The sequence below is a fragment of the Rhinolophus sinicus genome, chromosome X, assembly GCF_036562045.2.
Source record: "Rhinolophus sinicus isolate RSC01 chromosome X, ASM3656204v1, whole genome shotgun sequence".
In the NCBI taxonomy this organism is placed as follows: domain Eukaryota; kingdom Metazoa; phylum Chordata; class Mammalia; order Chiroptera; family Rhinolophidae; genus Rhinolophus; species Rhinolophus sinicus.
The window spans coordinates 35,922,911-35,939,099 of NC_133768.1; the positions used below are offsets into that span (position 1 = coordinate 35,922,911).

The following is a 16,189-nucleotide window of genomic DNA, read 5'->3' on the forward strand; positions in this document are numbered from 1 at the left end:
AATAGAAAGCAGTGGACCCCAGGCCTTCCCCACACACACACTAGCATCCCACTATCAACAACATTTACTAGAAAGTGTTCTCTAGCACCTCAATACAGACTGCACATTTTGTGACCATCTTGACATAAAATCAGAACTCAGGACAAGGCTGATAGCCCAAAAGCACTTTCCCAAAAGTGCGGTGTGTCTTTTTCTGGGCTCTGCCTTCCTAAGAAAGAAAAAGCACCTGTCAATCTGGCTACAAAGAATTTTCATCCAATTTCTAGCTGCTCTGGCAAACTACTTCCATCTCACATCTCCCAAGTGCTAGCTGTTGGAAGTGACATTGCCTGGGTTTATCTCTCAGTTACGGATATTGAGGTTCTGGCAAGATCTTGCCTTCACTTTTCATTCCAAGTAAGGGACTGAAAATCCAAAAGCACTGGGGAGCAGGGCAGAGTAGGTAAAGTGTGAAGTGGGCAGGTATAAAACAACAGCCAGGGCAAAGGGCTGTGGAGTACTAAAGACTATGTACCTTGAACAAAAGCACTAAAATAAAATTTTAAACACTGGAAAGCCATTCGCAAATTATGAGAGACTTGGCCTGTGGACCATCAGTTTAGAATACCTGCTCTAAACCTAATCTGGGCCTAATCTCACTAACAGGGCACCATTTTCCTGTGGCTTCATTGATTCGTCAGCTCTCTGCATGGCTTCAAAGATGGTAGCTCTTCCTGTTCCAAAGCAGGGCTCTTCATCAAACCACTAAGGAAATCCCTAGTTTTTGTCATATTTAAATGTAGGGATAATTGACAAACTTAAAACCAATTAATGACAAAATCATAGCCATTTTCCCAGATTTTTGTCCCAGTCATTTATCCAGGAGCTCATTAGGGTCATTAGGGTGGGCCCTAATCCAGAATGACTGGTCTATACCTTGGGCTTCATCAAGTCTTCCTGGTCCCTTGTCCCATCTTACCATAATGTCTTGCAAGATCCAGAATGCCCTGGCCCCTGCCAACTTCACTAGCCTCTTATCCATCTGCTTCCCACCTTGCACCCTATACTCTAGCAATACTGAACGCCCACACCCCTGTGGTTCTTTCCATACCCCATACTAGTTAGTATTTCTAGGCCTTTGCTCTGCCAGTAAGATTTCACCTAATTACACCTCATCCCTCAAAATGTACCTTAATTTCTAGACAACTTGATCTAACCAAACCCCATGGTGTGTTAGAAGCCCCCAAGTTGGAGTTTCCTTATTAGATCACCTACAATAAAAATCAAAAGACCATGGTGGGCCAGGAGAAGGGAGGCTGAGGCAGAGTTTGCACCTAAATCCACAAGCATCTTTTGGGAGCTCCATATGAGGTGTGATCAAAATACACTGTGAATGCTTAAATTTTAAAAAATGTATTACAGTAAGACACATTGCCATTAATGCCCCTCAAAATACCACCCCCCTCACTTCAAACACACTTATCCCATTATTCTTGCCACTTTCTGAAGCAGTTCTGGAAGTCTTCTTTTGTGTCTTTAGTTGCACTTTTGTGGCTGCCTTGATGTCCTGAATCAATTCAAAACGTTTACCTTTCAAGGTCATTTTTACTTTGGGGAAGAGCCAGAAGTCGCATGGTGCCAGATCTGGTGAATAAGGTGGATGAGGACACACCGTAATGTTTTTATTTGACAGAATTGACGTACCAGAAGTGATGTGTGACACAGAGCCTTTCTGTTGTGATCATAAAATATGGTGAATGCTGCCGCTGAGTGCCACAACAGAAAGGCAGGGATCTTCAATATGGGAAGCGGCGTGATGAACCTTAGCAACAGTGTATGACAAGTTTCAACTTGTTCAGTGCAGTCAGTCGGGTGTGAGCTACTGTTGTGAGAAGGTGTGTTTTAAAGTGTGCCATAAATCATCCTCCGTCATGACAATGCTCCGTGTCACACATCGCTTCTGGTATATGGCAATTTCTGTCAAATAAAACATGGTGTGTCCTTATCCACCTTATTCACTGGATCTGGCACTGTGCAACTTCTGGCTCTTCCCCAAAGTCAAAATGATTCAGAACATTGAGCCAGACATGAAAGCACAACTAAAGACACTCATGAAAGAGGACTTCCAGAACTGCTTCAAAAAATGGCAAGAACAATGGGACAAGTGTGTTTGAAGTGAGGGGCGGGGGTATTTTGATGGGGATTAATGGCAATGTGTCTTTAATAATTTTTTTATTTAAACATTCACTGTATTGTTTGATCACACCTCATAATTTCAAACTTTTCACTCAAATTATTTTTGGAAAGAGGCTTTTCCTGTTATTTCTTTTTACTCCCCCTTCTTCCTGTTATTCTATAGCAACAGATTGGAGATATGTTGAAACCTCTCCATGTCTGGCCAAAACCCAGTTTGTAGTTTGATAAAAGATTTAACAGAAAGCCAAAACAAGCCATCAATGTTTGCGAAGACAAGTCCTCAAATGAAACTCAGATGAAATTACTTATATGTTTATTAAATTCAATGCTTTTTATGGAAAATAATACTTTCAAAAAAAATATCATTCTAAATCAGTGAGAGGCACTGGATTCAGTTGTCAAGGTAAATATCAGAAGAGAACCTGCCACACATAAAGTAACACTAGTGCAAAGAGTTCCAGAAAAACAAAATAACTATTGCTGTCTGGGCAAATTATTTCAGAGGTGTCTGCAGCTGGGATACAGTCTCCCCATTCAATTTAGGACAACTGCTCAGTTACCGAAGTCAAAAACTAATTCAGGCACTTTTAGCCAGAATATGTATATTTCACGCTTAGTGGTGGGCTCCAACCTTTGCCAATCCAATTGTCTTAATTCCTTATGTTAAATTGACTTTGTATTACTTCAAGAAGAAAATTTTCTTAAAAGTTAGACATCTTTCATATTCTGAGCCCGTCATTGGTTGGGTAATCAAATTTATCCCCTTCGTTATACCTCAATTTCCTGACCTGTAAAAGAGTGAAAATATTTACCCCTGCCTTCATCGAATAGCTGTGAAAAGAAATTGAGGCAAAATATATAAATACTGAGCACATTGCCTGTTGCATGGTAAATACCCAACAAATATCTGTTCCATGAATAAACAAGTCCAACTCCTTAGGCAGTATTTAGCTTTGAAATTGGAAGAATTAGGTTCGGACCCCACTTTGTCTCTTAAGCACTGTAGAATCCTGGGCTAGTAACTTCTGAATTCCTCATTTCAGTTTGTAAAACAGGGATGATACCTTGCAGGCAGAGTTGATGCAAAGATTATGTGCACAAAATTACTTGCATATATTGAGCCTGCTCTTGCTATCTGGTGATAGGTAGGCCAGGCTTGGGAATTATTCAGGCCTTTACTTCTCCTTCACTTCCATCTCCCTACAAACACTAACAACTTAAGGATTTTTACAGCATCTCTCATCATCCTTTGATTCAGTGTAGGTAATTTTTTTATAGATGTCTTACTATATTGGCATAACCTCCCAGGTTTTAATATTTCTTTAAGCTGTGCATCACACACACAAAAAATGACTGGATCTTAAACTACCTTCTTTTTAACCTATAACAAAACAAATGGATAAATTGTATCATGGATCGGACAAATGCCCACCGACCATAGCAGAGAAGGGTAAAGCAATTTTTTCTCTGTTGGTAACATTTTTATGGACTTGGAGCAATCTATAAAGCACTATCTTTTGATTAATCATCATCAAAAAGAATATTTTAACATCTCTTTACTAAAGTTAAGAACATTGTATTTGACAGATAACTTCATGCAATTAAATGAATGACATTTTTGAACCTTAGTGTGTCATTTCCCATTGTCCAAATGGCTATTTCATACCTTTTCTTCTCAAACTTCCTACATGATATCACCCCCCAGTCCTCTTCAGCTGATGATTCTGCTTCATTTTTTTTAATTTATTTTTTAAATTTATTGGGGTGACAATTGTTAGTAAAATTACACAGATTTCAGGTGTACAGTTCTGTATTACATCATCTATAAATCCCATTGTGATTCTGCTTCATTTTTTATTGAGAAAAACGAAATAACTCATTCATCTTTCCACAATAAATCTACCTATATACCTTCACCTGTGCCTGCATGTGCTGTTTTATTTCCTACGAATTAAATGAAGTGGCTTGTTTAATGAAGCCAACCCTCCCCCACTCTTTTTGGGTCTTATTCCTCCCAGGGCTTTGATCCTCTAATCATATACTTTTTCTTCTGCATCATCAATTTCTCCCTCTCTCCTGGTTCACTGTCATCAGAGCATAATCCTGCTCTTCTATCTCCCATCTTCAAAAAACCGAACTGTGGCTCAACATTTCCTTTTAGTTACAACTGCTTCCCTCTACATCTCTTTATAGCACTTCTTCAAAGAGTTATCTATACACGTTGCCTCTATTTACCCACCTTACTCCAGTCAGGCTTTCATCCCTACTATTCCACTTAGACGGCTCTTGTCAAGGATGCCAGTGATTTTTATATTGCCAAATGCAAAGGTCAAGACTTTGTCTTTAAATTACTTGATCTCTTAGCAGCTTTTAGTCTTTTCCTCCTTGTCCCACTGTCTTCACTTTGTTTCTGGGCCACACACCTCCTTTGGTTTCTTCCTAATTCATTCCTCCTTCTCAGATTCCTGTGCTGGATACTTCTCTTCCCAATCTCTAACTGTTGGAAAGCCCCGGAACTCAGTTCTTGTACCTCTTTTATTTAATCATTCCAAGATTATCTCACCAAATCCCATAGCCCTGAAGCTTCAAGCTTGATATTAATTGTCTACTTATTTGTGCATTCAGCTATTTAATAATCATCTCAAACTTAACATATCCCAAACAGAGCTCACAAGTCCCTCCCTCAAATCAGTTATTTTCCCATCTTTTCCATCTCAGTAATGGTACCACAGTTCACCCAGTTATTCAGGCCAAAGTCCAGGAATCATCCTTGATTCTTTTTTCCCCCTGACCACTCTGTCCTCCATCAGTAAGTCAACTCTACCTGCATACAACCATTTCTTAGCACCATTACTACTACCTTCAAGGTCTAAGATGATATCTCTCCTTTGGACTTTTGCATAGTCTTGCAACTACTTCCACTCTTCCTTCTCTTAAGTTTTCAATTTGCACAGCAAAGAATGTCTTTTGAAACAAAATCAAATTCACAACAGTTCCCTGTTTTAAATCTTCCAATGACTTACATTAGAAAGAGGCAATTCCAGCACATTACTTAACTAATGAGGCCCCATATGACCTCATTCTTGCCTACTTACCTTGCCTTCCTACCCTTTGCTCATTCCACTCTAGCCATATTGATTTTCTTTCTGTTCCTTGAACATATGAAAGTTGTTCCCAAAATAGGGGCTTTGCACCAACTGTTCCCATTTCTTGTAATACTCTTCCTCCTGATATTTACACGTTCAACATCTCAGATCTGAGCGTACACCTCATCTCTAAGAAAGAGGCATTTCCTGACTCTGTTCCATCTCCTCATCTATTTTATTTTTCATGTGTTACCTACCACTGGCAGTACTTTGTATATATGTATTCATGTATACAGGTAAGTAGGTATTTATTTGGTTGATTCATTGGTTATTTATTGTGTGACACTCCTCACCAGATTATAAATTCTGTGAGGGCAGGGATATTACTTGTTTTGTTTTCTGTTTTATCCCCAATACCTGGGAGAATATCTGACACATCTTCAATAAATGTTTGCTGCTGGCATGAAAGAAATCAGACAAGTGAATTAATTTAGCTGTGAAGGAAGAAGAGAGGCTCATTTTTTTTTCTGTGTATCTTTTTTTTTAAATTAAATTTATTGAGGTGACAATTGTTAGTAAAATTTTAATGGGTTTATCACAATGCAGTTCTACTCAAAATCTGATGAATCACAAAATTTATTTTAATGTCAATGTGAACATTTAGTCACAAATACCCTTTAAAATTTTGAACCACAACTTTTCTGTTCCAAGTATGTTTTTAATTACAAATTTAGTACAAAATTTTTGCAAGGGAAAAATGTACCAATATAAAAATGGAGTCTCCCAACTGGACAAGGATTCAAACAGGTCTCCAAATATTGACAGTACATGTCAGCTCCATAACCTGTCTGTTTCACATCTAGAGTCTACAGAGATTTCTTTAATCAATAACACCATCTTGGCACTGGTTAGAAAATTAAACTGCTTCTTCTGCCAAGCATCTGATGTTTTAGAGGTATTTTAAGGGTTTTGTTAAATATTAATTACTCTATGAAATTTAAATTCTACACTTGTAGCATTGGATTAAAGAACAGAAAGGTATCTGGTCTATGTTGTACTAGCTACTTACAGAAATTTCTTTTTTTTTTTTTTTTTTATAAAGAACCCAGAGGTTGATTACAATCTTTTTTTTCCTTTTTTCTTTTTTTAAACTGGTTTCAGGTGTACAAAACAACATAGGATTAGACATTTATATACCTCACAAAGTGATATTTCTTATATATTAAATGTCTTAATATTATGCTCTAGCTGAAACCGTGTGTGTGTGTGTGTGTGTGTGTGTGTGTGTGTGTGTGTGTGTTTAAATACCTTAAACAAACTCTCTGTACTCCCAAGCTGTGGGCATAACCCAAAACTATAATATCAATCAGCATTCCAAGTTGAAAGATGAAGCCATCTCTAACGAGAGAGGGTAATTCCATCTTATTGAAAGGAGGTGTAATCCAGACCTGGGGATCCCGTGAGCCTTCACAAATTCTTCTTAGACAAAGGAGCAAACATAACTGAAAATGCCAATGTCACCATTTACACCAGTGGTTGCAAAAATACATTTAAAAGCCTTTAGTAGCAAAATTCTAAATCTGGAAAATTATGCTGTGATGTTATGTTCTTCTGTGCCCGTTTGTCTTTCTGGATTTCTGTTTGATTCCACAAGGTTTTATTTCTGGGGGTCCTTTACTATGTGTGTATCTTTGTGTATGTGTGTGTAGGGGGAGTTCGTCTCCATGTACATTCTTAGCTCTGTGTCTTACTACATCCATCCCACACTCCCCCAGTTCCTTTTGTTTCTCTTCATTGACCCAAACACAAAGCCAATAATTATTTATTTCCCATTTGTTGACTTTGCTGAAAATATACAGAGATTTGGGACTCATTTTAGTACAAGCAAGTTTTCAAACCACTGAGTTTCCCTGAAGGCTTGTAAAAGTAGTAGAATCACAACACAAACTTTACATAGAATAATACCACAAGGAAAATATGTTCCAGGAAGTCAGTGCTTGAATTAGGCCATTTTAATTGCAATATCAGAATCATCCTATGTCTATGGTCCATACATCTGGGTGTGAAATCTGTACACTGAAAGTGGTAGAGAGGCTCACAGAAGACTACATGCATTACAAGGACATAATGGTTCTCAAAGACAGAGAATTTAAATATCTTGGCTAAAATGTTTCTAGTATGAGTTACCTATCAGTTCAGAAACATAAACTTAAACACTGGTTTATTTAAAAAGAAGAATGGCTTCTACTCATATTCTAGCCACAAGTCAAGGAAAAAAGTAAAATAAACATAGCCCTACCAGAAAATGTAATTGAATAATAGATACAAGAAAAATGTTCAACTTTACTAGTAATTAAAAATGGAAAAAAAAAGATTTTCACCTCTCAGTTTGAGAAACTGAGAAATACCATGTTCACTCTCAATTTGAGATAGATTAAGAAAAGGATGATATTAAATGCTGCTAACAATGTGATGTAACAAAGCTGGCTAGAATAGTAATTGGTAAGATGCTTGAGAAAAGCAATTTGGCAGTAACTATCAGAAACTTTAAACTGTCCATATCTTTAAATTGGAAATTATTACTTCATGATTCAATTCTAAGAAATAATACCAAAATGGAAAAAAATGATTATTCCTAAAGATCTTTAGTGAAATATTAATTATAATAACAACACACACGTGAAACATAAATGCCTAATAATCTGGTATTAGTTAAGTAAGCTATGGTACACCTATTTGATATTAATTAAATTATGTTCATAAAGACTGTAATGTGGAAAATATTTAATTTTTAATTTCAGGTGAAAAGATATAACATTTTTCTGTAATATGACTATAAATACATGTGTGGTGCATGCACGCGCACACACACACACACACACACACACACAGAGAGAAAAACAAATGCAAGAAAAAAGGCTGGAAGAAAATATATGTTAAGAGTGTTTGTCTTTAGATGACAAGATTTAAAATTAAACTTACAAAAATAGTTAATTCAGACTTAGTAACAAAAAAAAGCTGATTTACTCATGATACCATGTGAGTAATTTCATTTACTGGACTATATCCAGGATTCGCTGTATAAGTGATTGACTTTTTGGTATAAATTTATACTTTCTAGAGACCAAAAATTAAGCACTTAGAGTCACATAAGCACAAAACTTCTCTATAAATCACAGTCTATCTCCCTTTATATTGTCACTAACCCTTCCTATTTCAGAAAAAAATTGTATGCAAGTGAATTGATAGAAGTGTTTTCCCAAAGGTCAACTCTATATCAAATCAAATAAAAATAAACTCAACCACTTGATATTTTATGAAATTTACTTCAATTACAACCTAATGATCAGATTGGGGAAAAGAGAGAAAGATGTACCTTATGTTTTCAAGGCTCAGGAGCTGTTTACCTTAATGGCTTTTTCTTTGAAAACCATCTTTATTAGATTACCTTGTAAATTTTGGAACTTAATAACATTGTTTATATTGTGCTTTCTAAACTGATGAATACAGTGTAATTATTGTTCACCAATTAAGGGATTGAATTTGGCATCATGATCTGTAACTTCAGGCTCATGGACCAACTAAAATGCCCCAACATTTGTATGAAAACTGTGACTAAGGAAAATGCTTATTACATGTTAAATATAATACATAAATATATTCATGTAAATATACACATTTTATGTATACGTATATACTTAAATATGCATATAAGTATTTTCTTTTGTCAGGGTTTTCCTGTAAACATTGGAACATTTTGCCTAAAGGATCTCTTCCAGCCCTAACCATCTGGGAAAAGCATATGGAAGAAGCAGGCAGCTCAGCTACTCAGGCACGTATACTCACATGCCTTTACTATAACTGGAGGCCTCTCCTGTCTCATTCCAGTCTCCTCCACTAATGCAGTCAGTTCCTTCTCTTTCCAGAAAGCAACACAAAATAATGACTTTCTACGTGTACCCAAACCATGTTGTATATAGAAAATCACTGAAAATCACATTTTAAAATCTTAACAAAGTGATTCTCAGGTTAAGCATAGAGTTACCATCTGACCCAGTAGTTCCACTCTGAGGTATATATATATATATATATATATATATATATATATATATATATATATATATATTCAAGAGAAATGAAAACATATGTCCACACAAAAACTTGTACACGAATGTTCATAGTAGCGTGATTCACAATAGCCAAAAAGTGGAAACAACCCAAATGTTTATCAACTAATGAAAAGATAAACAAAATGTGGTATATCCATACAATGGAACATTATTCAGCCATAAAAAGGACATGCTACAACATGGATGAACACTGAAAACATTATGCTGAGTGAAAGAAGCCAGACACAAAAAGTCATATATGGTATGATTCCATTTATATGAAATGTCTAGGATATGCAAATATGTAGAGAAAGAAACTAGATTAGTGGTTGCCAGAGGCTGGGTGATGGTGGTGGTGGTGGTGGTGGTGAATGAAGAATGCCTGCTAATGGGTGTGGATTTCCTTTGGGGAGATGAAAATGTTCAAAAGTTACAAGAAGGTCATGATTACACAACCCTGTGAATTTGCTAAAAACCATTAAATTGTATCCTTTAAATTAGTGAAGTGTAGGATATGTGAAATATACTGGAGGTGCCAAAAAATGTATACAAGTAAACACTTGGGTCAACATTGCTCAAGCAGCAGTTCACCGTAATCAGAAGTGTCTGGATGCTGATGGTAACCACTTTGAGCACCTCTTGAAATCAAAGGTGACTTGTATTCATCTTTTGTTATTGGTATATATTATTATAATTTTTATACAGTTTTCCTTTCTTAAAATGTATATAGATTTTTTTGGCACTGTGTGTGTGTGTATCAATAAAGACTTTATTTAAAAATTTTAAGATGAAATTTTAGAACTTCATAAGGTTTATCATTACTTTTTAAAGTTATTTTGAGGTTTTAGTGAAAGATGTAGCAGGTGTTGTCAATGTACCACCCATATTCTCTCTTCATTCACTTGTACTTGAGCCTATGACTGACTCTGCCTAAGGGCTTATTTCTGTCTGCAGATGCCACCTAACACATTAAGTACCTCATCTGCCTCACACCTCAGTGGGGACAACTGAGAAGTATCCTACACTGTCTCCCTGAGGTCCCCAGCAGGACTGAGCTCTGGTCACCCACAGTGGAAACAGGCTTGATTGAATATGCACCCTCTCTTGACTTCCTTCCCTCTTCTACTGGTGTTTGCTGAGATCACTTCCCAAATAAATGACTTGCAGTCATATCCTGTCTCAGGGTCAGCTTCTAAGGGAAGCCAAGACAAGATATAAGTTACTCTTTCTTTCCTTCTCAAATAATATCCTTATCTTGCTCCACTAGAACAAGCTGAAATGATAAGTTAAGTAATTAAAAGAAAATTTATTTGGTTATATGTTCAGCCAACACAGAGAGATAGATTTAGAATTAGATTTTTTTGACTTGTGTTTACAAATAATGCCCAATTTCCATATATTTCTGTAATAGCTGCAGCCAATATTTACACACTAAGCTGCATGGAAAATCTGGTGGTGTCTGAAGCAGGGGTCTCTGGAGCCACTGCCTTCCCTGAGGGGTCAGAGCAGAAGACTCTGAGGCCTCAGCCTCAGAGATGCTGTAGGAGCAGCATCTCCCAGTGCAATGCTGTGGAAGAGGCAACTACCGCGTCTCCAGCCCATGGGAACAGCAACAAGGGCTTTAGGATAGCACAGCAGGGACACTGGAGCTGGCAGACACTAGCACATGGAAAGTTCCAGAATCAGCCAAGTTTTGGTGAGTTGGGACCACTCCTTGTCCTCTGGGGTTCAGTTTGCATGACAGCCCTACTCAGAGGGACAGAAAAGAAGACACCATGAAAGCATTGTCATAAAGGTATTAAAAGTATAAAATTGGGAAAATTTGTTGGGACTCCTACATATTAAATTTTTGCTGAAAAGTTTGGTGAAAATATCAGGTCTTTTCTGAAAACAACGAACCCTATGAATTAGCAAAAAGACACCAACTAACAAACAAGAAACTCTTAATGCACATAACAAGTGTATGACTGTTTCATTTCAGGTATTATATTTTCCAATATATGCCACCCTCCTAGCTTATATTTTATGATATTTCCCTAACCTGAAGCCGTTGGAGCCAAATGAATTTCAGAACTTTGAATTTTTCAGATTTTAGAGAGACAAAGTAGTACATAGGTATATATTATATAATAGTCCTAGTGACAACTGGAACAACCACACTGACATCATCTGCATTATTATGTCTGCAATAAAACATATGACTAATAGCAAAGTAGACACATCAGTTCTAGTCAGGTTTTGCTGAAAGCTCCAGAAAATACTTTCAATTTTCATAGCTCTGGGTGTTGGGAAATGCAGATAATGGACTGTGGCCTGTATTATGGTAGATTAGAACCATAGCTGCAATGACATAAATGCTGAGGACATGGGTGTTGCAAGTGGAACAGGAAAATTTAGGTACTTTATAATTTTAACTTAAGCTAATATTTACCACTCACACGTGTCTGGAGACCAATTTCTATTAAAAACTATCCCAAAATTCCAGCTAAGCACTAAATGTCAAGACAGTTTGTAGTAAAAAAAGTAATTTGATAAATTTCAAAATGGAGAAATCTGTATGTACGATTGTAATCTAGATCTCTGCATATATGCTCTCCGAACAAAATATGCTCTGGAATAATTCTTCCTGGGAATCTCTAAGATGAGAAATTTGTCTAAGTCCAGGGTAGAAGTTTCAAGGACATTTTGTGTACCTGTGAAGGTATACAATTACGTGAAAAGCCTTCTCCAAAGTCACCCATAGAATATTTTAGAGGTAATCTACTGGTTTTAGCCCTCCATGGTTTTGCAAATGTCAATAAAAATGACTTAAATTAATAATAATAATAATAGAAGAAAATGGGACAGGAAGACTCGGTGAAAATGAAATAACCCTCTTCATTAAAAATATAATTTTCCTAGCCAACGAGGTGGTTTAATAATTATTAACCCATCATACAACTATATTCAAGTACCAATAACCCCTGTATAACCCAGCACTTCTATAACATGGTTTCGCTCTAACTCGGTTCAAGCATTGGGAGGAAACCCTCATACAACACAGCATCCTAGAACATGGTTTCAGTCTAACACAGTTTGAGAATTAGAGAAATCCCCGAACAACACAGAGCATAATAAGAGCTGTTTAAGAGCAAAAAATATCTCATTCGAAATTAGGGAAATCCCCGAACAACACGAAGCGTAATAAGAGCTTTTAAGAGCAAAAAATATCTCATTCGAAATTAGGGAAATCCCCGAATAATATGGAACGTAATAAAAGCTTTTAAGAGCAGAAGATAACTCATTTGAAACTTTTCATTTGAGCATGGATGTCGTATCAGATTTGACTGCAGAATTTTAAAATTTATTAGAATTTTAAACCTATTTTGTTCATGGGGTATTAAGTTCAGAGGATGAAGATACCTTGTCAAAAAGAAAATGCCTTCAGTTAAAGGTGTTTAGTAGTGATGACAAAGAAAACACTATTTAATACATATTAATATGTTATACTTTGGGTGAAAATTGCTTTAATAAAGATATTTCTCTTAATTATAAAAATATAATTCTATGCTTTTTTTTTTAAAGAGAAATTTTTTTAACCTATTTTTTAAATTTATTGGGGTGACAATTGTTAGTAAAATTACATAGATTTCAGGTGTACAATTCTGTATTACATCATCTATAAATCCCACTGTGTGTTTACCACCCAGAGTCAGTTCTCCTTCCATCACCATACATTTGATACCGAATAGCCAAAGCAATCTTAAGAAAAAGGAACAATAAGGGAGGTATCACACTTCCTGACTTTGGCTTGTACTACAGGGCCACAATCATCAAAACAGCATGGTATTGGCAGAAAAACAGACACATAGACCAATGGAATAGAATTGAGAACCCAGAAATAAAACCACAAAAATATGGACAGATAATTTTTGACAAAGAAGCTAAAAACATACAATGGAGGAAAGACAGCCTCTTCAATAAATGGTGCTGGGAGAATTGGATAGCCACGTGCAAAGGAATGAAACTGGACTGCTATTTGTCACCATGTACCAAAGTTAATTCAAAATGGATCAAAGACTTAAGCATAAGACCTGACACAATAAACTGCATGGAAGAAAACATAGGTACTAAACTTATGGACCTTGGGTTCAAAGAGCATTTTATGAATTTGACTCCAAAGGCAAGGGAAGTAAAAGCTAAAATAAACGAATGGGACTATATGAAACTTAAAAGCTTCTGCACAGCAAAAGAAACCATCGACAAAATAAAGAGGCCACCAAATGAATGGGAGAAGATTTTTGCAAATAGTGCCTCCGATAAGGGGCTAATATCCAGAATATACAAGGAACTCATGAAACTCAACAACAACAAAACAAACAACCCAATTGAAAAATGGGCAGATGACCTGAAGAGACATTTCTCCAAAGAAGACATACAAATGGCAAATAGACATATGAAAAAATGCTCAACGTCACTAATCATCAGAGAAATGCAAATAAAAACCACAATGAGATATCACCTCACCCCAATCAGAATGGCTATCATCAACAAGACAAATAGTAACAAGTGTTGGAGAGGCTGTGGAGAAAAAGGAACCCTCATACACTGTTGGTGGGAATGCAGACTGGTGCAGCCGTTATGGAAGGCAGTGTGGAGGTTCCTCAAAAAATTACGAATAGAATTGCCCTATGACCCAGCAATCCCTCTCCTGGGTATCTATGTGGGTTTTTTTTTTTTTTTTAATTTTTGGAACCTAGCTCCCTTTTTTGTACTAGTTCTTTGCTTCGTATAACACGGATTCGCATAACACGGCATTTTAGAAACCTAACAGCCGTGTTATACGGAAGTTATCTGTTACTCAGAAAAGAGGGCAACACAGAAGGGTCCAAATGCAATTTAAAATCCAAAATTCTAGCTCTTCCTCGGCACTGCCTACGGTGGTGGCAGCCATCTCCTACTTGGCATCATGGCTGCCCTCAGACCACTGGTGAAGCTCAAGATCTTCAAAAAGAGGATCAAGAAGTTCAACCTGCACCAATCAGACAGACATATCAAAATTAAGCATAACTGGTGGAAACTCAGAGGCACTGACAATAGGGTGTGCAGAAGATTCAAGGGCCAGATCGTGATGCTCAGCACTGGTTATGGGAGTAACAAGAAAACAAAGCACATACTGCCCAGTGGCTTTCAGAAGTTCCTGGTCCACAACGTCAAGGAGCTTGAAGTGCTGCTGATGTGCTTATTGTGCTGAGATTGCTCACAACATCTCCTTAAAGAACTGCAAAGCCATTGTGGAAAGAGCAGCCCAGCTGGCCATCGTCACCAATCCTAACACCAGGCTGCACAGCAAAGAAAATGAATAAATAGCTTGTGTGCACATTGTATTTCTGTTAATAAAACCATAAAATTCTGCCCAAAGAAATCCAAAGTTCTAAATTTAGTTCTCAAAGACTCAATAAGCCAAACAATATTTACTGTGAACCTACCAGGTGTAGGCACTGTGACAGGTGGAGAAGGACACAGAGTGTCCATTGCCCCCGGAGCTTATAATAGGGGCGGGCAGAAAAGGTATAAAACCAGGTGCCACAGAAAGGTATAACTGGGAAGAGCAGTGTAGCTTGCAAAAGGCAATCAGATAAGGAGACCACAAAAAAGTGAGTTTTAAAATAAATTCTAGAAGATGGTCAAGAATTACCAAAGTGGTCGATGGGAGAGAGGGGAGCTAGGCAGAGATTCCACACGACGAAGAGCAAGTACAAAGGCCAGAGACTGTGGTAGATTATTCAAGGACTTGAAAGTGGGCCAGTATGGCTGCAGAGCAAATGGAAGATAGTGATGGGGGGTGAGGCTTCCAAGGCAGGCAGGGCTCAGGCCTGGGCAGCGTGCTTGGGCCACAGTCTTCACTTCAGACTTTACCTTGGAGTTAATGGGAAACCCCTAAAGGGTTTAAAGCAGAAGAGTTACCTCATTAGCTTTATATTTAAGAAAGATTGCCCTGCCAGGAGAAAAGTCTGGAAGGATACATGCCAGGCTGTTATCACGGGTCACCTCAAGACGGTTAGGATGGGGTGAAGGCCAACTGATAATCAGCTTTGTCTTTGAACAACTTCATTTCCTTCACTTCTGACAATAAACACTTTTTTATATCTTAAAAATATCAAAGTTAACTTTGTTTTCCCATTAAAAACAACCTATTCTTCCTTCAGTGTAAGAAAGAACTGGGTGGATGAAACCTTGAAGACATTATGCTAAATGAAATAAGCCAGACACAAAAGGACAAATCCTATATGATTCCACCTATATGAAGTTACCAAAGTAGTTAAATTCACAGACACAGAAAGCAGAATGGGGGATGCCAGGGGGTGAAGAGAACAAGGAATGGGGAGTTAGTGTTTAATGGACACAGAGTTTCAGTTTAAGATGATGACAAAATTCTCGAGATAGGTGGTGCTGATGGTTGCACAACAATGTGAATGTATTTAATGCTGCGGAATTGTATGCTTAAAAATGGCTCAAATGGTATATTTTGTACTATATATATTTTATCACAATAAAAAAGGAAAAAAGCAGACTGTAGAATGGCTGGATAGAATGGTGAGATGTAAATGAGCAGACTCTGGGAAGTACAGTGGTCCACATGAGAAACCCCAGATCAGGAGGGGTACGAAAACAATGAGGTGGACAGGTCTGAGCTATATTTTGAAAGGGAGGACATGGAGACAAGGGAACCCTTATATACTGTTGGTGGAATTGTAAATTAGTGCAGCTATGATGAAAAACAGAATGGAGATTCCTCAAAAAATTAAAAATAGAACTGCCATACAATCCAGTAATTTC

The 16,189-nt window shown here is 37.2% G+C and overlaps 1 protein-coding gene and 1 pseudogene across 1 annotated transcript in view; one reads left to right on the top strand and one right to left on the bottom strand.

Annotated features, from left to right (window-relative positions):
* MAOB (monoamine oxidase B) overlaps positions 1-16,189 on the bottom strand; it is a 137,039-nt gene that overhangs the window by 97,638 nt on the left and 23,212 nt on the right. The gene's annotated exons all lie outside the window — the stretch shown is intronic.
* LOC109438129 (large ribosomal subunit protein eL32) lies at positions 14,319-14,715 on the top strand (annotated as a pseudogene).